General features: G+C 44.7%; 1 long non-coding RNA gene across 1 annotated transcript; it reads right to left on the reverse strand.

Annotated features, from left to right (window-relative positions):
- Positions 1 to 391: 391 nt before the first annotated feature.
- On the reverse strand, positions 392 to 2,964 carry LOC142859399 (uncharacterized). Its single transcript, XR_012912200.1, has 3 exons — positions 2,880 to 2,964; positions 2,443 to 2,545; positions 392 to 1,069 (listed from the first exon to the last, which is right to left on the reverse strand). It is a non-coding gene; the product is annotated as an uncharacterized LOC142859399 (long non-coding RNA).
- Between the last annotated feature and the right edge of the window lie 15,936 nt (positions 2,965 to 18,900).

An 18,900-nucleotide genomic window follows, 5' to 3' on the forward strand; every position in this document is an offset into this window, starting at 1 on the left:
TCATCATTTTCCTTTGGGAAATTATACACGGCTCCAATACAAGAGCCATCTCTCCACACATCTGTTACCTGTTTCCTTACACTGCCCCCAGAATGAGTCTTGTGAGCTTGGTTCTCATCCAGATCTCCAGTGAAGAAGAAGGGGTGCTCACTAATGGCAGATATTGTGTGTGTTCGGGGGGAGGCAACTTTAACTACATGGATAAAAGTAGACACATCTCCACTCCATCCCATCAAATACATTTCCAGTTAGAGGATCTGCCATTCTTACTGAATGGTTCATCAAAAGTAAGCCAATTCCCCCAATATGCATTCATTTTTTTCATCAGACTGAAAAAAAAGTGTGTGTGGACTTATTAAAAAAAACTAGTACAAAAGTAGTTAATTGTGCAAAGACATGGGATTTATTATAGGGGCTTTCATGCATGTACACATGTAACATACTCTGGTCTACTCATCTCCCCATTGTTCTTGAGATGGGTTCTTGCTAGTGTAAGACGGCCTTGAGCTTGAGCTTCTCCTGCCCCAGGATCTTGAGCACTGGGATCACAGATGTGCACGATCATGGCAAGCTTGTATTAGTAGACTTTTAAGGAAGGTTTATGTCTATAGAAAGTTTGAGCAAAAAAAAAAAAAATTCCTTGTAAGCTCTCGCATTCCTTGTCCCAGTTTCCCTACTACTAGCATCTCCCTTTAGTGAGGTCACTTATGACAGCTGGTGAGTCACATGACTCCATCATCACACATCACCCCGTTATCACACACCACTCCGTCATCACAATCATTACGTCATCACACATCATTACATCACCACTAGCTGAAAGCCAAAGTTTACGTCAGGCACCACTCATTGTGTTGTATGGTTTCAACCAAGAAAGATCATATAGCCATCGTTATGGTATCCCAGAGGCATTGATTGCTTTCCCAGAGATAGCATAGATGAAGACCATGATGAGGTCGTTTTCTTCTACTCTGAAGGCACCAGTTCCTGGATGCCAGTCAGTGGATCCTCTGGTAGACTGAAGAGCTAGAGTGGTCTTGATTGGGAGATGGTTTCTTTCTAAAGAATACTGTATAGGCAGAGCAAAGCAATGTATATTATGTATGATATAAATGTTCTCTCCAAACCACAAAAATATTGGATTAGTGCCATCCGTGGCACAGAGGTTATGAACCTGGGGTTGTAGACTTTTATCACCTAACATCCCTGTAAGTTGTGTGGCATCTCAAAGTTAGACACCTTCATAACCCCGCAGTGAAATAACTACATAAATACTAGAGAGAAATACCTCTACCTCATCTAAAAATCAAAATTGTCACCCAAATGCAAAGTTTCTAAAAAGGAAAAAGAGGTTTTGTCTTTTTGATGCATCTGAACTTTAGAATTGCTGACAAGGGATGATGGACCCAGACAATATATGACAAAACAGAATAAATGTTTTTGTTTAAAGGACAGTGGGAACACGGGGGAGAGGGGAGCAATTGATTCATGCCTTGCATGTCAAGAAGAATGAATAAGGGGGCAAAGCTAGTGAGTACTGACAGCTGATATAAGAAATCCCTTTGAGGACTGGGGCGTAGCTCAGTGGTGGAGCACTTGCTTAGTATGCATGGGACCTTGCCTTCAAGGTCCAGCAGCACCAGAAAGTTGTTAATAGATTGTTAAGAGCGATTCCAACTAGAAGGTGAAACAACAAACTTGTATATTATTTTACAGAAGGCAAAGAGATCAACATGAGGCAAAGCTCCGTCTGGAGACTGCCGGGACTCTCAGACTGCTCACAGCTTCCAGTGTTTCCACCTTGTGTGTCTCATATTCTGGATTGGAGATGTATGTGTGGAAGAAAAACAAAGGATAAAGGCTGTGTCCCTGGAACCGGGAATATGAAAGTCACCATTCTGTAGCCTGGGTGGCTGCCCAAATAGAAATCCCAAATTATTGGAAAAGGGAAGAGGGGCTGGCTGGTGCAGGGGTGAGCACTCCACAGACTCAGAGGAACACCACTAGCAGGAAGCAGAGCTGTGTTTGTTTAGAATAGCGTGTCTACTTGGGGGCAGGAGGGAGGGGCCCAGAGTGAACTGGGGTATAGACCCCCAGTTGAGGTGTACTGGTGGGGACAGAGGGGAGAGAAAAAGATGGAAGGTGACTATTTGGCTTTGTTAGTAGGTTGTGACAAGTGGCTCTAACCTCCCAAACTGAAGTGCCTGAGAGATAGACAGGCACAGCTGGTGACCTCAGCAGAGTCTCCTGGGGATGGCTGTGGTCACAGCCGTTTTTTTTTTTTTTTCTATCAGGCCTAGTCACAGCCCAACCCCCACTACCACCTGAATCTAAACCCATCTGAAACCGTTTCTACAAAGATTCTGTTGTCGACGGGGCTCAGACATTTACCCACAAGTAAAATGGACCTTCCAAGGCACAAGACTGCGTTCCTGAACTTACCTTTTTGGGGTTCATGCAGCAAGCATTCCAAGGTTTTAACCACTTGTTAAAGTATACTCGCAGCCATTCCCCGATCTTCTATATCTATATGTGAAGATAGCACCTGAATTTAAAAAAACCCTTTATTGAAACATGCATGAATACTCAAAAGTAAACACGTTAAATAATAAGGGTGAATTTTCACCCAGCTGAAAATATTCAGCAGCCAGGTCAAAACCAGAACACCACCTGTCCTCCAACAACCCCTTCATCATGTTTAAGCTTAATACAGTTTAGGAATAAGGCTACCAGAAAAAAAAACTGTAATCTTTCTCTAACATAACATGATGGTAATTTTAGAGTGAGCTGTTGGCTTGGCCCTGTATTCCACCATTGGCAGCCTTTCTTTTTTCCCTTTTGCTCCTAAAAACCAAATTTTAAGCAAAAATCTGAACTGCCCATTGAAATTATTTGCATCTTCTGGTCCATGAGCAGATTCTGTTAAATGAACTGGCAAATTGGTGAGAAGCGGAGGATAAGAATCTTTATTAAGCAGCCGTGAGTGGGCAGAGAAGTTGAATATCATGTAGCAAATAAGTGGGGCCGTCCCTCAGTAATTTGATTCAGGATCCTAAGCACACACCCTGGCCAGTGCTTGTCTGTTAACAGTTTCCTAGGGGGGTTGCCTTGTAAAGGTGATCATCATAGAGGAAGTGGGTTTGTTCGTTTTTATTTTAACTTCATTTATGCTAATAGTGCCAGGTCCTCTATGTTTTATAGCACATTGACAGACGTGGTTCACTATTCTAATTATATTTACACAGCAATGCAGATCTAATATCTACCTACACACACACACACACACACACACATACACACACACACACACACACACACACACACACACACATATATATATATATATATACATACATAGATCCAAACAGGATATGCGTGCTTATATAAGCAGGCCTTGAGGCATGCCACCCTGGGAATAGCAAGTGTGCTTTTAAACATGATTGGGTAACTATGGTTTTCCAGTTTTGTTTTGTTTTCTTCTGGATCGGGGACGAAGCAGCTGGAGATGGGAGTAAGTGAGCACAGGACTGGGAAGGGCTAGCAAGGCAAAAGGATGGGAGATTGACAGATGGGTGATGGTGGTTGCTCCTGCTGATGTTGCTTATTACGTAAGATGCAAGGGGTCCATCTGAGGGAGGAGGGGCACTCTTGCAGCACCCCTTGGCTACTGACTTACTCCCAACCTCTGCAGGGAGATACACCTACTAAAGTGATTACCATTGGCTTGACTGCTTCCGGGTGATCCAACATTTCCTGTTCCATTTCCTGCTACCTGTGACCATGCGTTGTCTCCTGGGGTCAAGCGTGTGTCCCCATCAGTGACCATGTTCTCTACACCACATGTCTATGAGAAATAGCAAACACCAGTGTCTCTTTTCTTGGGTGTCACCAGTAGCCAACGAAGTCTGCTGGAGGTCAACCTCTGTGGGCTTTGAAGAGCTACATTTGACTGCACAGTGCATCATCATAAACTGCAGATATAATGCAATAGAGCACACTCCTAGAGTCTACTTGTCATGTGACTCCAGCCCTTCTTATCTGTGTCACTATGGCTTTGACATATAAGTAAGATTGCACACTGGGTGTCCTTTTGCAACCAGCTCACTTCACCCTTCACACATGGCAGACTACCTTCTGGCTAGTGCTGAAGGATGCTTGTGTGCGTGTGTGTGTTTGTATGCACACATGTCCACATCTTGGCTGTTGTGAACAGTGCTGCGGTGAAACCGGGTGAATGCAAATGCCCCTTCAAGGTCCTGACTTCAATTCTCTTTAATAAACGCTTAGAAATGAGACTGCGAATTCAGATAGTAGTCCTGTGGGGCTTGCTGTTTGTGTTGTTGTGGAGACAAGGTCTCACGTAGTTGAGGCTATCCTTTGATTCTCTAGGTAGCGGAGGAGAGCCTTGAACTTCTGATCCTCCTGCTTCTACCACCCAAGCACTGGGATTACAGGTGTGGACCGCCACACCCAGTTTATGGGGTGCTAGGAATTGAATCCAGGACTCTCTGCATGCTAAGCCAACGAACGCTCTACTGACTAAGCTATTCCTCCAGCTGTCAGCCATTCTGCTTTGAATTGCCTTGAGAAACCCCTCCTCCTTTTCTTAACTGGGTTGTAGCGGTTGTAAATAAGTAACTTTGTCTTTGCAACCTCATCATCATAAATGGTGTCTACATTCCCCAAGAAATGAATGTTTTCTTAACTGGGTTGTAGCGGTTGTAAATAAGTAACTTTGTCTTTGCAACCTCATCATCATAAATGGTGTCTACATTCCCCAAGAAATGAATGTGCCAGCAGCGATGACAGCTTGCACTTTTAAATTTTCATAGAAAAACTTACACAAGGAATCAGTTTAAATACAGAGATGGTCTTGTTTTTGATTCTTAAAAATTGGTATTTCTCTTTTTTCTCATTGTACAAAGACTCAAATTCAGGGCCTTGTACCTGCTAGGTAAGCACTTTCCCACTAAACTTTATCTCAAGCCTTCAAATGTAGGGTTTTTTTTCTGTTAAAGATGGTTTGATTATAGCCTTTCCTTCCCATATAGGATATAAACTCAATACTTCAAATGTATTGCTTTTTTCCCCTGCAGCATTGAAGTCTAAATCCAAGACCTTACTTACACCTGCTAGGCAGCTGCTCTGTACCCCTACCTTGGATCTCTTATATTTGTCTTCATTTAAATTTTTATTCTGGATATTTGAAATGCTACAGATGGCCTTTGACCCTTTGTTTCTCTCTGCCCAAAAGGATTGTTGGAGATGAAATCTTTCAATGGGGAAAGCCTGTGGCTACAGCAATGGTCAAATTACATCGTTAGTCTGCACTGGGGAGACAGAGATCTGGAAGCTCCGCGTTGGAGGTTACCGACAGGTGGAGGCCAGGGAAAGTTGCAAATGTGCTTCTCTTAGTGGAAAAGTGTGAGGGTGACTGGTGATTGGAGTAAGGGATGGAGGAGGAGTTAAGGCTGAAGGAGTAAGAGGGAGGAGGCCAGTGGGCAGGGAGAACAGTGCAGGCTTTAGGAGGGAGGATGCCGGTGGCTGGGCTGAGAAGTCAGCAGAGAGGGAGTCTGATAAGAGGTGGTCTTTGGGTTGGGGAACCTGGGATGCAGTGGATGGATGGAAAGGGTGCTGAGGTCCAGGGAAGCAGGATGGACAGAAAGGGGGAAGGGGGCAAAGCAAGTAGCTTCCAGTGGACCCACCTGCCCTCGTCTTGCCTGTAGAATTTTGACCATCAGATAGCTGCCATGGGAACTGAAAGAGGTGGCTGGATACTGAGCATCTTCTATCAGTTCACTGAGCCACAGAGCAGCCAAGAGCTCGGTTCCTGACTTGTGAATAGAAAGGTCACTCTGCCCAAGGAACATTAAGGCACTTGTCTCGTCCACTTAAGTCTGAGTCTGAGAACTGAAGGGAGAACCCTGCCTAACACCAAAGTGAGTCCATATGCTTGATCAATTTCAAGAAATATTCTCTTGTGTCCCAGAAATAACACATAGGAATGTTGGTGTTGCATACTGTATTTTTAATTAGTGGTGATTCTATTAAATGATTGTTTTGATAGAAATAAACCTATTTCTTCTTTACCAATAAATTCATTAAAACCTAAAGGTCTTAGCCAAGAACTTAAAATAGTGCAGCTAAAATGACACTGTCCCAGCATTACCCTGGTTCATATGAAGGAGAAGAGAGTCAGCCTAATCGACAGGTATCTGCTAATACCAAGAGGAAAATGTCTTTACTCTCTCTCTACTCCTGCGCTTTCGAGTGTCCCTACCCCCAACTTGGGTGGGCACATCCTAGTACAGAGTGCTAAGCGTTGTCCTGGGAGGCTCGAGGTCAGCCTGGTGAAAGATGGTTTGTGTTGAAAGACAAACCACCTTCATCTGGAACTTGTAAACTTGAGCTGGGGACACATTTGCCGCATAGCGACCTTGAAGTAAACAGAGTGGCTGCTCCCTCAGAAATAGGCTTTTCAGCTGCTGAGGGGGTTGGGGGAGACCTTTCAGGTGTGGGATAGATCTGTCCTCTGTGGGTCATGCGTCTGGACTTTTAAAAACACCAGTGGCAGAGGATTCTCAAGTGGTGTTGGTGGAGATAAAAACCAAGGCCACATCTGTTGGCTACTCCAGAGTGTCTACCAACGTGGAAAGTGCACAGATCATTTGGGGGAGCAGATCTACTCCTAGAAGTTGAATTTAGTCACTTTACATAGATATGCCCGACAGTTACCTAGTTGCACAGGTGTACAATACACACACACACACACACACACACACACACACACACACACACATTCGTTATGCTGGTGTTTGAAATGGGAAAGCAATGTTACTTCCATTGCTGGGAGATTCAGATTCACCGTGAATACCCCCAACATATTTAAAGGAATAACGAGTGGCTTTTGAAAACGCACTTAAAGATACCTGTCCTAAATCCCCCCCCAAGAACACTGTGTTTCCCAAGACATTTCATAACTGGATCTTTGGACTTTCCCAGTTACAACGGCGAGAAACATAAACATCCAAAGCCTCCGTGTCCTCAAAGATGGGATGCTTTGCACTATGAGAGGCTTAGACTCAGAGGCCAGCATCACCCCTGGAGTGACGGTGTGTGAAGAGGGGAGAGTAGCCCCACAGGCTCCCAGGCTATTCACTGCCACTGCTTTCCATAAACACCACTCAGATATGCAGGCCCCTGTGGCTGCGCTTAAGGCGTGAATGTGGGAGAATTGCCAGCTGCCTCATTAGAAAGCTCTTTCCTCTGATTCCTTGCTAGTTTGAGCATAAACTCTTTAGCTCAGCAAAGTCCACTCCTTAAATGAGATAAAATCGTTCTGGATGATCCATGTCTGCAAGAATCAGGAGCGGATTATACCTTTCATTTCAGGAGGGTGAGCCGACACTTTGAAAAGCGCCATTTAGAAGTGGTTTCCTTTTGCGTCCCTCGACGAGAAGGAAAGGATTAAACACTAGTCCCACCCGTGTTTCAGTATGTTGGAAGGTACACTTTCATCCCTGTGGGCTACTTTCTCTCTTTGATCTCATGTTTATCTTATTTTCCACCCTGTACATTGATATAAAACAACCGGGCAGGTCACACTCTTTTGTAATTGATAGCCTTCCATCCCCACATCCTTTATAGAAGGAATTATAAAGTCTAATAAACATCGTCGCATCTGTTGGTTTAAGAGAGGAAGCATGCCTGCTGCTCGCTTTCCCTTGCCTGCACCCGAGATCATTTAAGGATTTGTTTCACAGAAGCTGCCGAAAACCTGGAAACCTGACGTCATCAGCAAACTTGCTGAGATGTAGGAGCTGGGCTCCCAGAACACTCCCTCAGCACCTCTGTCGCTGTCCACATGCCAAGTCTTAACAGGTCAGTCACAGCGGCCAAATGACGAACAGCTCTGACATAGTCCCACTTAAAAACTGATGGGCGTGCAACTTCTGATTGACAGTCAAAGGGCTGCGGGGATGGCGCTATTGATGCTGCCTACTGACTTCTAAGAGGGAACGGATTGGAGGCGATTAGTGTGTCATGGCCTAATGTTAGCTAGACTCTGCTGCCATTCACATCTTCTCGACAGACTAAAAGAAGGAAGTCTCCACTTTAAAATTTGGACTCCTCCATACAGGCAGGGCTCAAAGCACCATGGGACAGTTTCTCATAGAGCTCCATTTTGTTTGGCTTCTTAAGGCTTTCAAATTTAGCACCATTTTTATTTATTATTTTATTATTAAAGACTATATTCCTCAAAAGCTTTAGATTCGTGTAAAAGGGCATAATCACTTCCCCATTATCAACACCATATTTCTATGCTATTTTTCTACATTTGATCTTAGTCAAAAGGCTGATGAGCAATTAGGATTATGCATTTCTTATTAGAAATACCATATTTATTAGTAAATGGTTCATATTTACTGGTGAAGTCCATAGCACATGCCTGCTAGTCCTTGAGTTTAAAGTTCATTAACTTTTGCCTAATTCTCATTTTCTGTTCTAGGATGCCATGCTGTATTCAGTTATTCGGTGTGTGCAGGCTCCTCTTGGAGGTGGCAGTCTCTCAGACGTCTCTTTTTTGATGGACTTCCCCGTGTTTGAGAGTTTCTCCTTGTTGTATTTCACAGGACATTCCTCCATCTCCTGAGACTCCTCATGTCTAACACTGTGGTCAGGGTGGGGGGGTAGAGTTTTCCAAAGTATCGCCATTCCATCGTATCTCCTAACATTGGAGGACTTGCAACTGTTAATGTTGATTTGAACCAATTAGCCCTGACTCCCCTGAATTATGAAGATCACAAGCTGGAAATGAAATAAGCCCTTCTCTCCCTGAGCTGCTTCTGGTCACGGCTTTTTACCACAGCAATAGAAATCCTAACGAAGAACATCTATGACCACTCTTTATTCCTTTCCCACTGATCTAAGTGTTTCCTTTGGCCAATATCCTAAAAACAAAACAAAGCAACTCCAAACAAGCAAAAACACCTGTGACTTCTCTCCCATTGCATTCCAGGAGTGGAGGCAATCTCTAACCTCTAGGTATTAAGCCATTGTGACCCTGTAGATTTTAAATAGCAACAAGTTCTCCCCAGGTACTACTTAGAGAGACTTCTAAAGTCTACTGTGCTCGATGGCGGTCCACTAGCGGGCAACGTCAGCTTCTCAGGGAGCGTGGTCCTTCCCGCCTCTAGATCAGCATCTGTATTTAACAAGAAGGCTGGGTGGACTGGAGTCACGGTAAAACCTGCACCCCGGCCTAGTGGTCTTAATGCATACTTAGTATAGAAAAAGTCAGTTGAAAAATTCCTTAGTCTTCTAAGGAAATAGAAGAAAAAAAAACAGAAGAAAAAATCCATTTCTGGAATTGTTATATCTCAATACATAATTACTGTTATGTTTTTATTTTTCTTTCCCTTGTCTTCCCTTCCTTTCCTCCTTTCTTTTGTAGACAGACTCTTACTCTGTGGTCAAGGCTGGCCTTCAACTCATGATCCTCCTGCCTGAGCCTCTCAAGCTCTGGGCTGCCAGGCACGCATCACCATCACGCCTGCCCATTTTCTACAGACAATAATCAATGCATCTGCTTACAGGAGTGACCAGCCCTGCTGTATTTGCCTCTGTTCACGCTTGCAGCTATTTCCGTAAACAGCTGTGTGCGTGCGGGACCAGTCTCACCTCACTTCCTGCAGGGGCGGGGCAGAGAGCAACAGCCCGTGAACTTACAGAAGACATTAAAGAAGTTCATGTTGGCTTCCACTCAGGGTCAATGTCAAGGACAGCTTTGAAGACCCAGTTATAAAATTTAGAAAATCTATTGAGTCAGCAGCGTAAGCCTGAAAAATGAAAGGCTACACAGTGGAACAGGAGGCATGAATCTCTAAAATGAACTCCCATGTATGGATATCTGATTACTGTCCATGCCAAGCCTTGCACTGTAAATCACAACTTCTCAAGGATGAGCTGCCAGCAGATGGACAGGCGGTAACAACTGAGATACATTTCAACATTTTTTAACTGCGTTTTAAGCAAGATTCTACAGTAGAGACACCCAGTCCCCGGCTCTTGTCCTCTGAACCGCTGTTGTACAAATTCTGTTGGGGGGTAAACCTGCCTTGTAGAACATTTAGAGGTGGCTCCGGCCTTTCTAGCCAGTAGTAGCCTACTTGCCTGAGGTGTGACAACCACAAACATCTCCGGACACTGTCAGTGTCGGATGGGGAAGGGAACTACATCCTGATTAAGAACCACTGCCTTATGAGAAGGCAGATTATTTCAGGTTAACTTTTGTTCCTCAACATCCCTGCTAAGGTCATGGCCACAAGATATTCCAGAATGTTGAATCTGGAGGAATAGGTTGCTCAGCACACAAACTTGGCATTTGATACATCATGGATGTTCGTAAGTGTTCAATGCTCTCTCTGACATATATGACCACTTCATACACACGTTTCTTATGGAGAATAGGAAGGAGATAAGAGTCACTACTGCTTCCATCTAAGACAACCTAGAAAGCACAACCACAAGCCGGTTCTCAAAGAGGAAGTGATGATTTCAGTGCTTTACAAGACCAGTGACATTCAGTGTCACCCTTGAACACAGCCCTAGACTCTTTATGGTCCTCTTGGGAGATAGAGTCAGAGAGCCAATTCCCAGCTTTGTTTTAGTGGGGGAGGGTGTGAAACACTGTGTGGAGAAACAGGGATGGGATAAGAATGAACCCAATCATTGCTCTCGGGTCGTTAAAAGCTGAGAATCCACTTCCAACCCAAACACCGTCCACTCCATGTAGCTGATGGGACAGAGGACAGGAGGTACCTAAATAGAAATGTCACTGTGAAGTTCCTGTAATGAGTAGGTGGGAGACTTTTTAACAATCAGCTCCTAATAAGGCCCCTGAGAATGTTACCTTTCTTAAAACAAGGGCCTTGACCCTGGAAATCCTGAATATTCCTGTTCTGACAATTCTGCTACTGTCTGGGCTTCACCCTATTTTGAGAAATTGAGAGACTCTACATTTTAAAACTTCTTAGGTGTTCCTTGATTGCTAGTTGCCATCCTCATCCCATCCCCTCACTCCACCATGGGCCCCAGTTTGTTTCATTGATGTCGTTCTCCTACCTACCTGACACTGTTGCGCTCTCTCTCTCTCTCTCTCTCTCTCTCTCTCTCTCTCTCTCTCTCTCTCTCTCTCTCTCTCCCCCTCGTTCTTTTTCTGTTATCAGCCCAAGACCCACCTGGATCCAACGAGTCCCACCACTTGCCACACAACACCAACAACCCTCCCTCCTCCCTAAGTTACTTGAGAGGATACACCTGTCCTCTCTTAGTCAGCAGTGGTGCCATGACCTGAAGCTTGCGGGAAGCAAACCCTGCATTTGCCTTAGAGCCGTGGTTCAGCGTTGGCTGATTCAGCGCTGGTAGTGACTTTACAGAGCACGACTATGGGAAGCAATTGGCATGAATGGATTGTCCTTATGCGGGAGAGGCCCCTGGGATATTCACAAAAGGCTGCTAACACAAAGGGCAAGACTGGGCTAGGGATAAGAGGGGACCTTCTAATAGGTTTGTACCATACACCTTTACCCATGGAAACACTAAATCAATATCCCCAAAACACTACTAAAATGGAAAGTGTAAAGTATGCTTCCCTTCAGTCCCGAGGTCGGAAAGCAACTGCTGCTACCAAACCCCAGCGGATCGGGTGGCACCATGTGCACCCACCCCGGCCTTCGCTGCTCTTCTCAGTTGTCACACGTTCACCAGAGAGCTCCGCAGAGCACTGAGCCCTTCTGTCACTTTGCTCCTACCAACCCCATGTTTCTTGCCATAAGCACTGTCTCCCCTTTGCCTAGCAACCGTCTTCTTTTCCTTTAGAGATGTCCCTGACTCTCCAACTCAGAGAGCTCCTTTTATTAGTGGGCTCTGCAGTGTTCCCCATCACTCACCTTTGGAGCATCTGCTTTTGTTGGTTGCGTTTATATTTCCTGTCTCTTCTCACTCATTCTCGAGGAAAGTATTGGAATCTGTCCTTGAACACTAACACTCTCGTGGCTGACACTGGTGATACTGATAGATTATTGATCATCCTTTATTGCCTTCCATAAAAGACTTTTTATTTTACGGTAGCATTCCTAAGCAAATTCTTGTCCAGTGGTGTGAAAGCAGCTTGAGAAGTTTAATTTTTAAGAGCCTATGAAGGCTTGATTGAGAGGCCTGGGAAAGACTTTGTTGCCCTGCAGGATGAGTGAAAGAAGAATCAGTCCGTCAGTGGAGCCCGGAGGAGCCTCCGACAAGTCACAGAGTGGGAGGGATTTCAGGTCTGAGGGTCAATTCACTAGTCCTACTGGACTTGTAGCACCTAATGTATATTACACACACATGTACATATACATGTACACACACAGGTATGCAAGCACGCCTGTCAGACAGTGATAGTAAAGTTCATTTCACAGAAGAACAAATAGAAGCCTGGTTCACTAAGGCCAAGCATTCTGTAGCTGGAGAATCAAGCTAAGAACCCAAGTTGGAATATCTGTCACATTGGGTTGCTTAGACAGAACATAGCACAAACATTTTAGACAAATCTGAACCTTTCTTGCTGCCTTCTTCTTTTCCCCCTTTTCCCTTCCTCCCTCCCTCCCTTCCTTCTTTCCTTCCTTCCTGTTTTACCTTCTTGGATTTAAGCTCATATGACTGTGTTTCTAGGTAAGATGTGAGGGAGTGTTTGGAGGGGACTTCTACGAAGCATCTTATAACCCCAGAGGTTACATAGCCAGTAAGGGATCATGGGAAAAGACAAGATCTCCCAAGGAAAGGGAAATAGGATATAGTATTAGGGTGAGATTAAATAGAGACCAGGGAAGGGGGTTAAATAGGGAGATTGGAGAGGAAGGTAAAGGAGAGAATATGGAGAGAGACAACTAACAATAAAGCCATTTGAAAAAAAACATATTGAAAGCAACTATAGACGTGTCCTAAAATATATACAGATATAAAATCTAAATAGAGTCACCAAATAGTAGCAGAGACAATGAATGTCCCAACTGGACATTTTATGCTACCAAGTGAAACCTCCAGAGCCAGGAAAGGGTTACATCTTATTGAGTCATTAGCCAAAGGGGCTCCATTGAATCCCCCAGCATCACAGGTCATTTCCAAGGCTACTGCTTTTTCTCCAGGACATGATGATAAGGCCCGACTGCTGAGGACAGCGCTTACTTATGTCACGGAGCATAGAGAAGTCGAGCTGGTGCCTAACTAGAAGCTTCTCCCCTACAGGCTAGCATTCACGGCACTAGAAAGTTCTTTTCACACTACCAGGAGAGAAGGATAGTCATCATTGTCCCTCCGTCATAAACCCTGTGACCTACAGCAGTCATCTAACTGCAAGATACACTGGTGCAATCGTGACCCCAATGCTATGCAAGTAACCAATCACTCTTTGATTGGATTTAAAGCCCACTCCACTAGACTGAACCCAAAATTGGCATCCTTAAAGTGACCAATAACCTGAGACTAGAGAGGTCGTGGACCTACCGAGGGGAAAATTAACTATTATTCTTCTAAAGGAACACGGCAATAAAATGACTCCTAGTGACGTATTTCCAAATCCCTAGAGCAGATCAGGACTGACACACATATGAAATCATGAAGAATGTGGCACACACAAGACATGCACAGGTTTGAGCCAGGTGGGGCCTCAGCACCAAGAGGAGGAAGTCGACACAGGGTTCTACCCTTAACCAAGAAGCTATTTACAATGGATACCCTAGCAAAGAGCTCTAACATGGAGGGATGAGCAATGAGCCTCATCTGTGTATAAATCTGAGGTTTCTTAAAACTATGTATTTAAGGTCCAGAAGTGGCAGTCCATGCCTTTAATCTCAGCACTTGAGAGGCAGATGCAGGCAGATCTCTGTGAGTTCAAAACCAGTCTGGCCTACCTATTGAGCTCCAGATCAACTAGGGCGGCATCATAAGACTCTGTGTGTGTGTGTGTGTGCGCGCGCACATGCCCGTGTATGATATGTACCTAAGAATTTCTTGACCAATGAAAAATCGTTTTTAAGAGTGAAAAAAAATGTCTGTGGACATTATTCACTAAGGTGATGGTTCTTAATTTTGGAATGAGGGGGATGAACATCTAAAATTCTGATGAAAGGTTTTCCCTAAAAATTCTGTAAAGGCCTGAGTTTTTGTTTATTTTTGTTTTTTTTTATTGTTGTTGTTGTTCAATTTCTGGGAATTTCAAGAGTTCCCGGAAGCGCAGCCCTGGCCCACTCTGACTTCCTGACCCCAGGCCGGGGGCATCTGAGCCCGTGGTCCTGGGGATCATCACACACAGCTCTCTTCTTTCACCCTGGTTCCACCAGAGGAGTTAGAACGCCTGAGAGCTATTTTTACGAAGCGTCAGCCGCTCTTCTCCCCAGATTGAGTTTCCCCAGAAGGTAGATTTTCGCTGACATCTTAATACTTGGAAAGGAGCAGCTGATCCTTGAGGAGTGAGTGGATGTAGCAAATGGGCTGTGGAGCCACAAACAGAAGCTGAGCTGTACCGAGGAAGCTTCCAGTGTTTCGCGTCTGCTTTTAGACATCGTCAGGTCCTTTTAAAAGTTGTGCAATGTCACCCTCCTTCACACAGAGCCGCCGTGGTTCCCACCTTGCCATTAACGCAGATGGTTGTTTAGAGACTTTGCTTATACATTTTTAAAGAAGCAAGAGACATAAAAGAGCCTACTTCCTCTCCTAAAATACCAATCAATATTCCTTGCACTTTCCCAAGATGCTTGCAGGATGGAGGCTTGTTTTCACCCCCTTTGGGTTTGCTTTAAAGTGTTTTAAAGGCGAAGTCGGTCTTCCTGAGAGCAGATCTCCTCCGTAACACACTTTTTATTAAGTCCCAGCACTGCCCGCACACATATGGTCTGTACTACATCTGGTGAAATACACTGTGCCTGCCTATGCCGTGAGCGCCGGGCATATAGGGTCCCCAGGGAAGAGCTGTTCTCCCCGGTGCCTTCATGGCTTCCTATACACATAATTAAAATACATCTTAAAAATTTAACTCAGAAAAGAGAAGTCTGGATATTATATAGTGTTGCCTAAGAATTTCAGAGGTTCGTTCCTTTTAGAATATAATGATTTCTTATTCTGCGTTGGGGTTCAAACCTTGGATCTCGTGCATGCTAGGCAAGCCCTCTGCCACTAAACTTATATCCCTAGCCTGAAACATGATGAACTGTGTTCGATGGATATTCACTTGGCTGAGTTTTCCATCTTTTGCATCTTTGAGAATACTTTCTGTGGCTAGCATTGCGATCCTACCCTGAGCTGAACTATCCTGCCTTTGCAGGCTCATCTCTCACTATCTACCTTTGTAAACTCTTGCTCCCAGCCAGTCAGGTGCCCATCCCCCTGGACAGACTGTTTTCTGCTTCTGCATCTTTATCCATGCCCTCTGGCCTGACTCGGCATGGTCAGCATTTTGATTCACTGTGCTCCGGCTTAATATTTTGTTTTTACAGGTTCTCCCATAAAGCAGTTACTGCTCATGCCCGTCATTGGCTCTTGGTTCTTTTGAACTGCTTTAGCAGTTTGGAGTAGCAAACTCAGGGCCTTGTCTCTCTCACTCACGCGAAAGCTGAATGGTACCTTCCCTCCACAAATCCGTGGGAACATTGACTATAATCCAGGTGTCGCATTCCAAATTCTGAAAATGAAAGGCCCAATTGTTGTTTTCCCATGGGTTTATAATTGTGAGAGATGGGATAACCGAGTACACAAATAAAGGCAAGACCGCCAAGAAGTGAAGAGAATGAAGCAAAGAGATGTGGTGGGCAACAAAGGAGAAGAGCGACCCGGGATGCAGAGAAAAGTCTCTGATGAGAAAAGAACTGAGCTGCAGTCTATACCGTAGAAGATACCAGTGGAGAAAACATCAGGGGAAAGGAACATTCCAGGGAGAAGGAACAGCAAATGCAAGGTAGAAGCTTAGCTTGTGGGTAGGAGCTTAGCATGTGGGTGACCATGAGTTTCTCAGCTAGCAAAAGATTTTCTAAAAGATGACCCTCGGTCTTGCAACACCAAATCCATAGCTAGGCGATCAGCTGCTTAGTCAGAAGACCCGTGAGGTGTGTCTGTCGACTTCCTGTGACTAGCACAATGGGGGGGACACATACTAGACACTAATACTGAGGAACGAGGGAATGGGTTCTCATGAGTAACTCCCTGCCCCTTCGCCAACCTAAACTCCTAACTCTACTTGATCTTTGCATGGTAATATTTGCCAGCACAACCCTGTAATTTTAGAATTGCAAAATTTTTAAATCTATTTATTTCACTTTATGTGCACTAGCATGTATGTGAGGATATCAGATCCCCTGGGACTGGAATTACAGATGATTGTGAGCTGCCATGTAGGTGCTGGGAATTGAACCCGGGTCCTCTGGAAAGGCAACCAGTACTCTTAAGCACTGAGCCATCTCTCCAGTCCCACAACATTTTTATTTTAACCAATCAGCCTGAAGCATTAGTCTCATCATTGGCTTGGTATGGCTGAGTAGAATTGGTTTACAACTAACTGGAAAGGCCCTTTTTAGACATGGGCCACATCCAGAAGGGCTATTTATCTGCCAGTTAGCTAGAGTGGCATGAGTTGCTAGTTGGTTTCTACTTCTTTATTGAAAAATCGACTGTTTCTCTGTTTTAGTTTCTCCTAGAGAGTTGAGTTTGACTCTTGGAAGTCAATAGGTCCCCTTCCATCTTCTTGCATAAATGTCTTCCCCTGGTAGTCTTATGTGTCACCAAACCCAGTGTTCTGACATACTTCCCCTGAACCACTTTCCATGAAAACAGAATTCACAATTTGAAGGTTTCACATAAGGCTGAGGACTTGCCAATGGACCCACCCTGGGTCTGACCTCAATTTGTCTTTTCATTCCGGCCTTGCTAATGTGTTTTGTGTTTAATAACCCATGAGCCATGGAGTCGGCAAATGTAAACTAAATTTCTGTTAATCATCTCCAAAATCCTAATTATACTTTCAACTTGAGTTCAATCTAAACAACAATTTTGAGCACCCAACATGCACTTAGAACCTTGAGGCTATTTTCTACTATAAAGGGGGAGGGGACCAGGCAAAAGTGAACAGCTAGGCTTCTACAGAGCCCACTGAAGGCTAAGAACCTTCAGTGAGGAGCACCAACATGGAAGGGGCAAGGCTTGAAGCTCTCATGGGGTGGCGCAATCACAGTCGTGGGGAGTTAGAAAAGGTTTCCCTCAGATAGAGACAATTACAAATTTTTTTGTTTGCTTTTTAAAAAATTAATTTTTATTTATGCGTGTGGACACATGTGTATGTACACTGAATGTAAGTGGCCACAGAAGCCAGAGGAAGGCACAGCATCCCCTGAAGCTAGAGTAACTGTTGGTTGTGAGCCGCCTGAAATAGGTACTGGAAAATGAATTCTGGTCCTCTGCAAGAGCAGCAAGTGCCCTTAACTGCCAAGCCGTCTCTCCTGCTTCTGCAATTTATTCCTAAAAGATAGGTCTTTCTGGAAGAATGAAGTGGGAGTCATCCCAGCAGGTGGAACACAAAAGCCATGTTTACCACATGGTCCAAGAAAACCTGGTGAGTCTGGAAGAAAGTCAGCTTCCCAGGGTCAGCATTGAGAAGAGCATGGGAAGAAGGAACACAGGATGCTCTAGAGAGACCAGGATAGATAGGGGACCAAAATCTTGTAACTAACCCATCTTGGGGTGCGACGAAGCAGATGCAGTCCTCAGACAACCCCAGTACCCTCCTGCTCATCCTGCCATCAGCCACAGCCTGAGCTGGGAAGGACAGCATCAGGAGGCAGGCATGGACTTTGGTGCATATCTGGTTGGAGGGTTTTTCAGAGCCTCCAAACCTCATGTGTTTGTGACTTTAACAAATTGTTTCCTTCCTTTAAAGGCTCCTCATTCATAATGAAGGAGGCAAGCATCTACTTCCTAAGTCTGAGGAGGGGAACGGGAGACCGTGGGTGAGAGACTGGGTACTATGTGGCACATGGGAGTATTCAGAAGATGTGGAATGGGTTTGAAATAATAAGCCAGGAAGAATAGTGTCTGCTGAATAGCATGATTGATAAAAAAAAGTTTCCTAGATCAGGGTCAACAGAGAAATCCAGGGTCAGGCAGATCAACTGAGGTGGCTTGACCTGACAGCATTTCCGAGAATATCCCCCAGCAGGATCTGTAGCTCGGGTCTCATCTCTCAGCCAGATTCAGAGTCAAGAGGCCATGCCTGGCAGGCTCGTTCTGTCCTTGGATTTCTTACCCCACAGGGATTAAGGAAGGGGAACCCAGGCCTTGGATTATAAGACCATTCTTGCGTCTCCCTGTGTAAGATGATAATGCCAAAGGACCTTGGCACCAGGCACAGGAATGTGGCCTGTCCAAGGCTCCTTGTCCCCTCACAAGATCACTAGGTGCTTACTGGTATTAGACCCTGGGGACTATCTTCAAAGTCTTGGTCTCTTTCTCCTTGTTGTTTTAGTTTAAGGCCAGTATTGTACAAACTGGCAGAGTAGATAATTTTCCCTCTTGGGAGTGTTTGACATGGTTTTAAGTTTAAATGCCTTTTTTCAGAGCAGTTTTTAGTTTACAGCAAAACTAACATGCCCTCCCATACCCATTCTTCCTCATGAATATTTGTCCTCAATATCATTTGCCACAGCCGTCCTGTACCCTAAGCCTCTGTTTTGTCACTGGGTTCTCTGTCAGCTGTGTATACTCCATGGAAGTTGGCTTGTTCCGCCAGTCAGTGTCCCCCAGGGAGCACAGGCACGGCCAGAGTAAAGATTATGATGCCAAGTTGGTTCCAAATAACCAAATATAAAAGGGTATTTAAGA

Source organism: Microtus pennsylvanicus, chromosome 11 (genome assembly GCF_037038515.1).
Source record: "Microtus pennsylvanicus isolate mMicPen1 chromosome 11, mMicPen1.hap1, whole genome shotgun sequence".
Taxonomy (NCBI): Eukaryota; Metazoa; Chordata; class Mammalia; order Rodentia; family Cricetidae; genus Microtus; species Microtus pennsylvanicus.